At 44.6% G+C, this 11,179-nt stretch overlaps 1 protein-coding gene and 1 long non-coding RNA gene across 7 annotated transcripts in view; one reads left to right on the top strand and one right to left on the bottom strand.

Moving 5' to 3' along the window:
- Nucleotides 1-11,179, bottom strand: part of LOC139765103 (uncharacterized) — a 67,751-nt gene that overhangs the window by 18,230 nt on the left and 38,342 nt on the right. The window lies entirely within an intron of this gene.
- The window catches only part of LOC139765102 (protein Wnt-2b-A-like), a 54,448-nt gene that overhangs the window by 9,429 nt on the left and 33,840 nt on the right, over nucleotides 1-11,179 (top strand). The gene's annotated exons all lie outside the window — the stretch shown is intronic.

The raw sequence follows: 11,179 nt of genomic DNA, 5'->3' as shown, positions 1-11,179 counted from the left end.
TGTGGTGGCGGGTTGCGTCAGTGCGGTCGGGGTTGTCGGTGATGGCGTCATCACCACCTCCAGCAGGTGTTGGGGCGATGACCATGATGATGATGGTGATGGTGGTGGACATGGCAGGTCTTTAAACACGACCGTAGCGACAACAGGAGAAGGTAGGCGGCAGTGTAGCATCTCCCTCACTTATGTTGCGAGGAACAGGAGACTCACTGACCAGAGGAGGACAAGATGGAAGTCTTGCTAGGCATGTAGTGGCACCGCGCTACGTCTGCCCGCTGGGGACGGGTGGGGAAGTGAACTGGAACATGTAAGACTATGAAAGACAGAAGGACCTGGAATGTTGATGTTTGTTGATGATGTCGACGGAGGAGGATGGCAGGAACGTCGTGGTAGCCGGTGTGTGAGGAGGAATGTTGGGAGGTCCTGACCACGGCGGAGGATCGCGAGCCTTGTTGTTGTTGTTGTGGTTGTGCGTGCAAGAATGTTGTAGCAAGTTGTGGATGATCTCTACGAGGAGGAGGAGGACGCACGGCAGGGGTGGAGGAGGCGGTCCAGGGGAACGACGGTGTTGGGGGGGCGAGGGGCATGTTGAGAGCAAATGAGACCAGTCTTCCTATGCTGGGGGTAGCGCTGGGGTGGTGGGGTCGCTGGGGGTAGCGCTGGGGTGGTTGGGGGTGGTGGTGGGGTGGTTGGGGGTGTTGGTGGGGTGGTGGAGTGTTGGTGGGGTGGTAGCGGGAGGGAGGTGGGATCGTGCGGGGTGGTGGTGGTGGTGGGTGAGGAGTGGGGGAGGAACCTGTTTGAGTCGGCGTCTTGTAAGATCTGGCCGGATCCCTGGCTTGACGGCCATGATGGTATGTTCAGATATGCTGAGCCCGACCGCTGATGTGCCCAGATATGCCGCAAAGTAGGACTTATTTACCGGATAAGGAGGAATAGGTTGAAGTATACTGAGGTATGCTCAGGCAACAGCAATAAGACCAAAAGTATAATATGCTCTACAAAAACTCCGTTGAAACATACCCAAGAAACCACTGATGTACCATGATACAGCGGTGTAGCGTGATGTAGATATACGTTATATCAGGAGACAGATAACCAAGATCCTGGGCTACGACACTACGACTCTGACAAGCTGTTGGCCAGACTGGCCAGGTACACGTCGTGATCAACGCACGTCTCCTGCTGGTGGTGCGCTCTCAAGCGATGCACATCTTGAGATCTGGCTCAAGTTAAAATCACCTCCGCATATTTGCTCCTCATTAAACATTATATCGACTTCTCAACAAAACATTATTCTCAATATATCTCACAACACAGAGATAATGAAGGTGATCTTCAGGATATTATCTTATATATTCCTTGGCTAAGTTTCTGATCAGACGACCATAGTGACAAGAGACTCTTAATGAACCTTCACTCTACTGTAATTATCAAATATTTTCGCCAGCAGTTTTACTTTGAGACTTTTAGAAGTGCATATTTCAGGATGGAACAGCTTCGTTGAACTACGGGTATGATGTGGGGGAAGGGTGTTGTTGTGGTCAGGTTGTGTGGTTGTGAATATGTGGAGATGTTACAGGATAAGTGCTATAAAGAGGGGTCTAAAATATTATTGTAGTGCTGTGCTTCTCGTAGTGTCTTATTGTAGGGTTGTAGTGGTGTTGTATGTTTGTTAGTGGCTTTTTTGTATGAGTGTAGTGGTGCTGTATGTCTTGTAGTGGCTTGATTTGTATTTCATGGTAATCATTTGAATGGATGATGCATTTGCTTATACTATTGGCCCATTGTTGACCGTCTCTCTCGTAGTAACGAAGGCATGCATGTTGTGGTGATATACGCTACAGATGTAGGAGTTCTGGAAGCGTCACCCAGCGTACGGTAGTGTTGTGCATCCCTCTTATATCGTTGGTAAAAGACCTATTTACTAGTATTGCGTAGTGGTTGTGAGAGGTAGATATGGTGCCATGTTGTAGGTAGTTATGATGCCTGTTGTGGGCAGTTATGGTGCCATGTTGTATGTACTAACTGTTCTATATTATATGTACTTATTGTGCCATGATGTAGATAGTTATGATGTCCTATTGTGCACAGTTATACAACCCAGTGGTATGAAGTTATAATGCAGTGTTGAGTCAGTTATGGTGTCATGTTTTAAGTAGTTATAAGCCCTACAATAGATAGTCACATTGCCGTGTTCAAGGTTGATGTAGTGCCCTATTATATGTAGTTGTCGTGCCCTTTTGTAGGTAGTTGTGGTATGACACCTGTTGTAACGACGATAGAGTTGGTTGTGGTGTCATGTTGATCATGTGTTACACAAACATTGTTATGTTGAAGGGGGAACAACGCAGATTTGCGTCAACATTTTCCCTCGTCGTAAAACTACTGTGGCTTTGACAACTTGTGGAATGTGAGGGTGGAGGAGAGCGAGCCTCAGTCTCCTGTATCTGACACTGTTGTCACCAGTTGATGACACTCTGCCCTTTAATGATGTCTGTGCCGCAGGCGTTGGAACTGCTCATACTAACTTTTAAATCATAGCTTAACGTGCTATACATGGTCGAAAGTCTTGTGGTATAATGATATATTCTGAACTGTACTGCTATGTGGTACTGAGCACTGAACTGGCCATTTTTCATAACAGATGAACTGAAGTAATACTAGTATGTACTGAAGTAACACTAGTATGTACAGATGTACTGAGGTAATACTATGCACTGATGTACTTCTCCACTGTTATCATACGTATGTTCTGGTCAACTGTTATGTACCTTTAAAGAAATACTATGATTTACTGGTGAAAACGTAGACGGGTTTCAGGTCGATAGTTCGATATTAAATTTCATATTACAAATTATGCAAAGCACAACTAATTAACCTGCTAATCAATAAGTATCCTGTACGTCATTAACTTCTAAACATTTTCCATGAAGCTTTGGTACGCAACCATACAGGTGGTATAGAGCATTACAGAATACAGCGTTGTTACAGCGTAACTTATATACATAATTAACATAATGTAATCTGAGGTGTGTAAGACACTATGGTATATGGAATCTTCTTTTGACTCTTGGTCATTAATGACAGCCTGGAAGATTATATACCATAATAAATATAACTCTTCCTTCTTCTTCTTCTTACAACCATGTGGTGTTATAATCGACCCAAGAAAAGTTATATCATTTTATTCCAAAATGTCTGAATTTCTGTTTCATTTCTCGTTTTCTTCAGTATCTTGACTTCCAGTCTCACTTCATGTATGTGGTTCTAGAGAGACTGGATCAACATCTCATATCCGTTGGTCGTCAGCACCTCGTACGAAGAGAGGAATGTTCTGATTTCAAACCTAACTGATATTTCGAAGACTCTCATAAGCAATAAGTGATCATAAAGAATTATGATGCAGGTTTAAGATCATTAGAAGAAAGTTACACATAGTTCCAGGACAGTTCCAGACCTGCCAACAGTCAGCTTTCAACACTTCCAGTACGTAAGCAAAGAACAACAACGAAAAGTGTGACATGGAAGTTTAGGAAGGTGGAGAGAGTCCGCCTCAACCCAGCTATGAAGGTAATAGTCTCCAGCGACAACACACACACATGAACTCGCTGCCAGATGCCGCCAAATCTCCCGCTCAAGAAACCCTCTATTTCTTCTCGTTAACCTTCCAGCTCTCATAACACTTCCAATATTTACGAAACCAGTTTCACTCAAACCACATCCAGTTCCTTTCAACTTAATTCTGTTCCTCTCAAACCCCTTCCAGTACATCTCAATCCCGTTCGTACCTTTCAAACCCCTTCAGTAACTGCATCATACTGGTACAAAAGTTACCAACACAGACTTGAGGGACAACGACCCACAATAAGTGGTAGAATTGTTGGTCTCCTACCGCCAACTGCTTCTACCTCACAAATATTTTTTCTACATTAATAATAATAATAATAATAATAATAATAATAATAATAATAATAATAATAATAATAATTAAAATAATAATAATGATAATGATAATAATGATAATAATAATTAATAATAATAATAATTATAATATTACTACATTTGTTCTTAACCTACATTCTCCTGAATGCTGGGACAAAAATGAAAAAACCCCAATAAGACACTGTTGTGATGAGGGGCACCGTCCTCCGGGGTACTGATGTGCAGTGTTTAAAATAAGAGGAATAATATACGACAACCCACAGACGACCTGCCTGAAGTTGGGGCACCTGCCTGAGGGTGGGGCACAAGCCCCCTGTACACTGCATCCAAACATAGTCGACGCTGGGATGACGAGTTTCCATCATTTCTCACTAGATAAAGACTTACAAATGGAAGCATGAACTCACTGGCAATGACCTGGACGCGAGAGAGAGAGAGAGAGAGAGAGCGGCACTCACAGCATCATTCTCCTGGCGTGGCCTCCTTCAAGCACACCTCACATCACATACATAACTCACAGACTTATATATATACACCCATACAGACATTGAGCTAACTGTCGTCCAAATAGTAACTTCACGGAGACCTGGAAGGGAAATGTGTGTTATGGTCGAGGGGGAGAGAGACGCGGCAGCCAGCCTGTAGCGAGCTAGGGACCTTCCAACCCCGTCCGTCCATCCATCACACCTCAGACATCTCAACCATTGACCAGGAACCTGATAATTCAACCTCCCACATGAATCAAGGCACAAAAAAAGACTATCCATTCACACGAGAAACCGTCGGGTTTCTAACGAGAACAACCGGCCCTTATCTAATATAGAAACTAGCTATCACTGGAGGGTTCCAGCCATCCCCAGAGGCTTCCAGGTATTACTGGAGGGTTCCAGTCATCACCTGAGGGTTCCAGGTATTACTGGAGGGTTCCAGTTATGACTGGAGGCTACCAGCTATCACCAGGGGGTTCTAGCTTTCACTGTAGCTTTCCAGCTATCACTGGGGGATTCCAGTCCTCCAATCAGTGAAGATATGCAACCTTCAGTCATTGTCACTGGCGCGTCGTACAAAGAATACAAAGAAATACGAACAACAACAGACCACTGGGTCTTTTCCAGGTTGCCTCTGACAGTGGCAAAGGTCAGGAAGACAGAACTTAGTGAGGACAGAGTAAAACCACAAAAAAAGGAAACAAAGGAAAAATGTCTGGAATTACGCTGCCTCACCAGAGCTCATAGTGGAGTTTGTATTTTCGTTTCTGTTGCCGGTGTCCAAAGATTTACTCTTATCGATATGAAAATTCAATTGCCACCTGCGGGTCCAATGTACCGGTTTGTCTATGTCCACTTGCAGCTGTGGATGTTCAGTCTCTGTTGTCGCTTATTTTCCAGCTTTGTGTTGTCTCGAGTCTACGGCTCATCCCATCACCAGTGTCACTGGCTTGCATCAGAAAGACAACTCGCTCCAGGAGTAACCCTTGTGGCACGCCACTTGTTACGTCTATCCATTCAGAGACCTGATCACCGATCACTACGCTATGTTCACGGCCACTCAACCATCGTTATAAACCTCAACGTAAAGCTCATCTCTACCATGTACCTTGATTGTTGTTGATAATCTATGATAAGAAAATTTGACGAATAATTTCTGATAACTGATATAAATGACGTCAACCGCTTTGCTTCCACCATCCAAATTCCTGATATCAAGAGAGAGATCAAGCTGACGTGTCAGATATGAACGATTGCATCGAAATCTGGGCTGTGAATCGAATCGTTAATTAGATGGTGATCATGAGCCTCATTTATAATCTCGTCTCGAACGATGGTTTCCATAAGTTTAATAATAACTCCGGACGTCAAGCTAATTGGGCAATTTCCCAGCAGGGCATTATCATCATTTTTGAATGACTGTATCATAATGTCAGATTTCCATTCCGGTGGAACTTTCCCTGTGGAGAGTGACTTATCTAAAACAGACGTCAAGGACTCAATCATCTTAGACTTTACTTTTTTCTTTGTTCTCGGATAAAACTTATCATGTCCTTACGAGCTGTTAGCTTACCCTGCAGTGAACGATGACAGTTTATCTTGATTGTGTCTGTCAGTATGTGGCAAACTGGGACTGGAGCCAGGTGGGACATGAGCTGCGTCTGCAGTGGTTGATATAGATTGCAAAAAATCACTTAAGATATTTATCATTTCTTCATTGCCATGAGGAAAGTTGCAGTTTTTTAAGAATAATGAACCAGTTGTTTGGATAATGAATCTTTTGACTGTAACATAACTATGATGTTCTTCAGCGTCTCTGTTGACATTTCTAACACTCTACATATTGACGTACTTTTTAAGGTATATATGTTTTTCCTACGCATATTTACCAGATTTTTCTTGACCCAGTTGGTTCTTTGAATGTCTTGTGTGTTGTACCTCGGACGTGGAGACAGACATCCTCCTCCGAGACAGGAAGAAGAGCCGTGGTTCTCTAGGAGGAGGTCATGCTCTTCCTCCCGTCCTGAGGCGGAGTGAGCCAGTTGGGACGTGAGTTTCTTGCAGTAAATCTTGTAGTGGTCGGAGTCGTTAGCTCAGCATGATGGATCTGACAGGTAAATGATTCTTATAAGTGTTGCCAGCCGGATGGCCACTAGTCTTCACATTCAAACTCCAGACGTCAACTGAATGACGCAGTTAAGAATAGCTCTTAATGCAAGACCTGAACAGACGCCAAGATTGAGTTTATCGTCTCGGATTTATATTGTAGTCTGGACCGTAATGGATCAGACGGAGGATAGTTGGATTTTGCGTGGAGGCGGCTTCCCTCGCCCACTTCAGGTACAGGAGCTACGTATGCAACACAGCGGGACTCTGGGCACAAGGGAGGCGTCCGCATGCTGTGAACACTTGCCTTAGGAGGTCATGGATGATTCCCTGAGCATGGCGGTAAGTCCCTTGTGTAGGAAGGCCTGACCTTTAACCTTAAACTCAAAGGTCGTATCGTCGTGTTTACTGGTCGCACCGTCGTGCTCAGGAGATTATGTGTCGTCAAGGGAGTCCAAGATTTATTCTTCCACAAGCCTTTAGGTCCAGGAGATGTTCTTCCATTGTGAGTTCTCCTTTGTGATGCAAATCAAGATCTGAGGAAAAGTCAGTCGGGTTTTGTTCAGTCCAGCGCTTGTTCTCGACGGTGCGTGAGTTGTGGTTGGTCGAACTGCTTGTTGGAGGGAAGGTCCTGGTCGGAGGCGTCGTCTATATGTGCCCTGTATCAGCAGATGTACTTTGATCCACCGTGAAACTATGTTTATGGGCCCGTTTGCATGTTTGGTGGGAATCATTGTACTGGTGGGTCAGAGTGGGCATTATGGTGTAGACTCGTTCATAATGGCAACATCAATCTGTCAGGGATCACCTTTACTTATCTAATCAGTCTTCTTGCATGAGTCAAACTTTTCTTCATACAAAAGATAAGACTTTGTAAGGATTATTTTGCCTGATTTCATGCATCACACTCACTCGTTTCTCCTCGCAATTCTGGTGTGCATCAGGTGAGGTAACTCACTCTCGTCCTCCAGCGAGAACAACTCGAAGGTACAGTAACCCACAAACCTTCTCTCTCTCTGTGTGTGTGTGTGTGGGATTCTAATAACGGAGTCTATATACGTCCCAGTTATAGCCAACCCGGTGATGCCTGGGGCAGATCCCTACTATGGGTTGAACCTGAACGTAGTAAGTCAGGAAGGAGCCAAACTCTGGTCGCAGTGACGTGTCCACCAACCACAGAGACCAAGTCTTCCCACTGGCGCGCGAGACCAGATGGAACTTGGTGTCGACAGGTGGAGGAAACACTCGAGACTAATCATGTAGACCACAGAGGATGGGCCAGGTACGTGGGGGCAGCCCATCCTCCTCGGGTGTTAGCGTCTGAAGGAGTATTTCAAGTCCTTCCGTCTGTGGTGGTGTCTTCCTGCCGTGATGTGGTCTTCCTCGATGGACTGTGGTGTTCCGACGTGTTACGTCATAAACTCTCCGGCAGAGAGAGAGAGAGAGAGAGAGAGAGAGAGAGAGAGAGAGAGAGAGAGAGGCGCGGATAGACAAGATTTTACACGAATTTTGGAAGAAATCCTTTAATGTCGTTGTATAAGCAGACGTAACAAATATTCGGTCACAGTGTTACACAATTTACTACAACCCTTTACACAGGTTACTACAACCCTCTACACAGGTTACTACAACCCTCTACACAGATTTCCTCTCAGTTGAGCCACAATCTCCCTGGTTCATGCCCGGTGCATGGAGACAATTAGTAAAGTGTTTATCATGCTATCCAGACTGCTGGGTTTTTATATTCCGTCGATATATTCAAAGCAAATAATCAAGATTACAGGAGCATCCTTCTTGGATTATCGTGGTAATTACAGGTTGTCAGGGGACGTGATAGCCATGCTTTCAAAACAGGTTTCCTGGTGGGTGAAAACTTCGAAAGATTGAACGTGGATGTTACGGTATGGGTGGGAATGTTGAACTTCTCTGATCATACGTACAGCTAAGAGTTCAGAAATAGAAAATATATTCCAACTGTACTAAACCTCACATATGGGATTTTTATGTATATAACATATATCTAGACAGAAAATCTCGTAAGAACTGATAAAAGTTAATATATATCATACAGCGAGACGTTGTTATAGTCTTTACAGCAATACTGACTTGCTCCTAGTACAAAATATAGGATACTTAATCACTCAACTGTTCAGAGCCATTAAACTAACCAATAGATATACGTCAGAGAAGACTTCAATACTGTAGTTATGTGGGAAGAAGGTAGATGTTGTACCGAAGACCGTTATTTTCCCCCCCTCGCTTAGCTATCAACAACACAGCACCCGACATCACTGGACTCAAATGAAAGCCCATACAACAGCCATCACTGACGACCCGGTTAATAAACTGCTGACCAGTTCATCAAAGTACCGGAGAACCTGACTGACTAGCTACAGGAACGTTCAGTTGATCCACTGACATCTCGAACAACACAGTTCTGGTAGGGTGTTCCTCATGGTCCAGAAAGGTAAAAACCAGTCAAAGTTTCTGTAATAGACTGGAATCACGAGGCAATAATGTATACCATTAGAAACAACGTCATTGATCCTCTCACCTCGCCACAACGTCTCCACCAACAAGACTCCAGGAAAATGTCTTTATGGACCAGACGACACTACCTGACCTCTTGAGCAGGTCGGTACGACCCTTGAGGTCGATGACACGACCATGGAGCACGAGAGGAAGACCTTTGACCACTGTGGTACGACTGTCCAGACTTTGGCGACCCTTGAACCCGACGATACAGCCCTTGAGCACGATGGTACGATCCTTGGGCAAAACAGTGTGACCCTTGCGTGTGACCCGACCATACAGGTCACGTCAAAGACCACACCATCATATCTAATGGTGGTATCATTGTGTTCATAGAGTCCACTACGCCATACTGCACGTTGCCTGACTTGGTATCCTGGGAAGCAGGCACCACATACAGAGAACAATGAAGCTGTGAGATAACCATTATGAACATCACTAACGAGTGTCATTATGAAAGTGATGATTACGTGTGGTTGGCGTCGCATCTGATAAAGTACCTGGATTAAGTTGCCAGCTACAGTTAGTGTACACCCTGGTAGGTAGAGCATATCGTACCCTGTGTACCTGTAGCGATGTAGCAATGTAGTAATGTCTGTATGTTAGGTGCAGGATGGGGAACGCCATGTGTGAACGGTACCATCTTTTCCCTACCATGAACAATATGAACAACGTACTACTACCATAACGAACAGGGAAGAACATGAAGGAGAACTGTACCGTGTAACACCTGAACCTTACCTGTAGAATAATACATAACCTTAGTGGTAAGGTTAGGTCCATTAACACACACACACACACACACACACACACACCACTGGACTGCCCTGCCCTCTGTACCATTTCCTACACCTCTGTATAAATAACCCAGAATATATTGTCCAGACTCACATATGTATATCCGCTCGTACATCTCCAGTAAACAGGCTTAAGGTATCTTAAGGTATGGTAACAAGTGGTAAGGAGTTGAGAATAGTGATGGATTACTTAAAAAGATCCTTACATATAGATATCACAACAAACAGATCTATAACAACTTAGATTATCAGCAACAGATACTTTTCATTAAAAGTAGATTATCAACAGTGGATGAGATGGTTGCATAAAGTGGACAAGGTTCACCACTGTGATATAGAGAAGTAGAATGAATGAAGAGGAATCAGAAGGTCAAAGAAAACGAAAAAGCCAAAGAACGAAGAAGAAGAAGAAGAAGAAGAAGAAGAAGAAGAAGAAGAAGAAGAAGAAGAAGGAAAACTATGATGAAAACGGGTAAGAAAAAGTTTATTGAACGAGACGAGCAATGAAAACGATGATGACAAAGAACGAAAGAGAGAGAGAGAGAGAGAGAGAGAGAGAGAGAGAGAGAGAGAGAGAGAGAGAGAGAGAGAGAGAGAGAGAGAGAGAGAGAGAGAGAGAGAGAGGCGTCTGGTAAAGGCTGAAGAAGCCTTGAAGGAATAAAAGTGTTAAGGGATTACAGACTTTTTTATCATGGTCGATAATCCTCTTTAAAGTCACACTTTACTCATCTTTACGAGGGAGGCGGTCACCCCACCTGCCTAAACAACGGGTCAGGATCTTCATCAGTCCAGCTGGCAGGTTCACCACATAAGGAATGATGGTAATTAGCGATTACCTGAAGCTTACCACCGCTCCCTCTGCCCTCCCTTCCCCTGGGATAACTACCCTCCCCTCCATTATCTCCTCCCACCTAACCCTCTCCCACACTCCCACAGTCTCCCACACTCCCCGAGAGACCAGCCCCGCCGCGTTGGCCTGTGACTTTTGGGTAATAAACAATATATTTATGATGGAGAAATCCTTGCTGGTGGTAAGGGGTGAGGGGTGGTGGGTGAGGGAGAATAGCAGTGGTGGTGGTGGTGGAGAGTGGTGGTGATGGTGAGATGATAGCAGTGGTGGTGGTGGTGGAGAAGGGAGAGTGGTGGTGATGGTGGTGGAGAGTGGTGGTGATGGTGAGATGATAGTGTTGTGGTTGATGGTGACGGTAGCTACGTTAGGTCATCATGATGGTGACCGTAAGACGTAAGTGATACATAACTCTGATGGTGACTTGCTGTGGGGGAAGTGATGGTGACTGGCTTGTTTAGGGGGGGAGG

The sequence above is a fragment of the Panulirus ornatus genome, chromosome 52, assembly GCF_036320965.1.
Source record: "Panulirus ornatus isolate Po-2019 chromosome 52, ASM3632096v1, whole genome shotgun sequence".
In the NCBI taxonomy this organism is placed as follows: domain Eukaryota; kingdom Metazoa; phylum Arthropoda; class Malacostraca; order Decapoda; family Palinuridae; genus Panulirus; species Panulirus ornatus.
The sequence above is the reverse complement of the archived record's forward strand: the minus strand, read 5'-3'. Positions and strand labels throughout refer to the sequence as shown.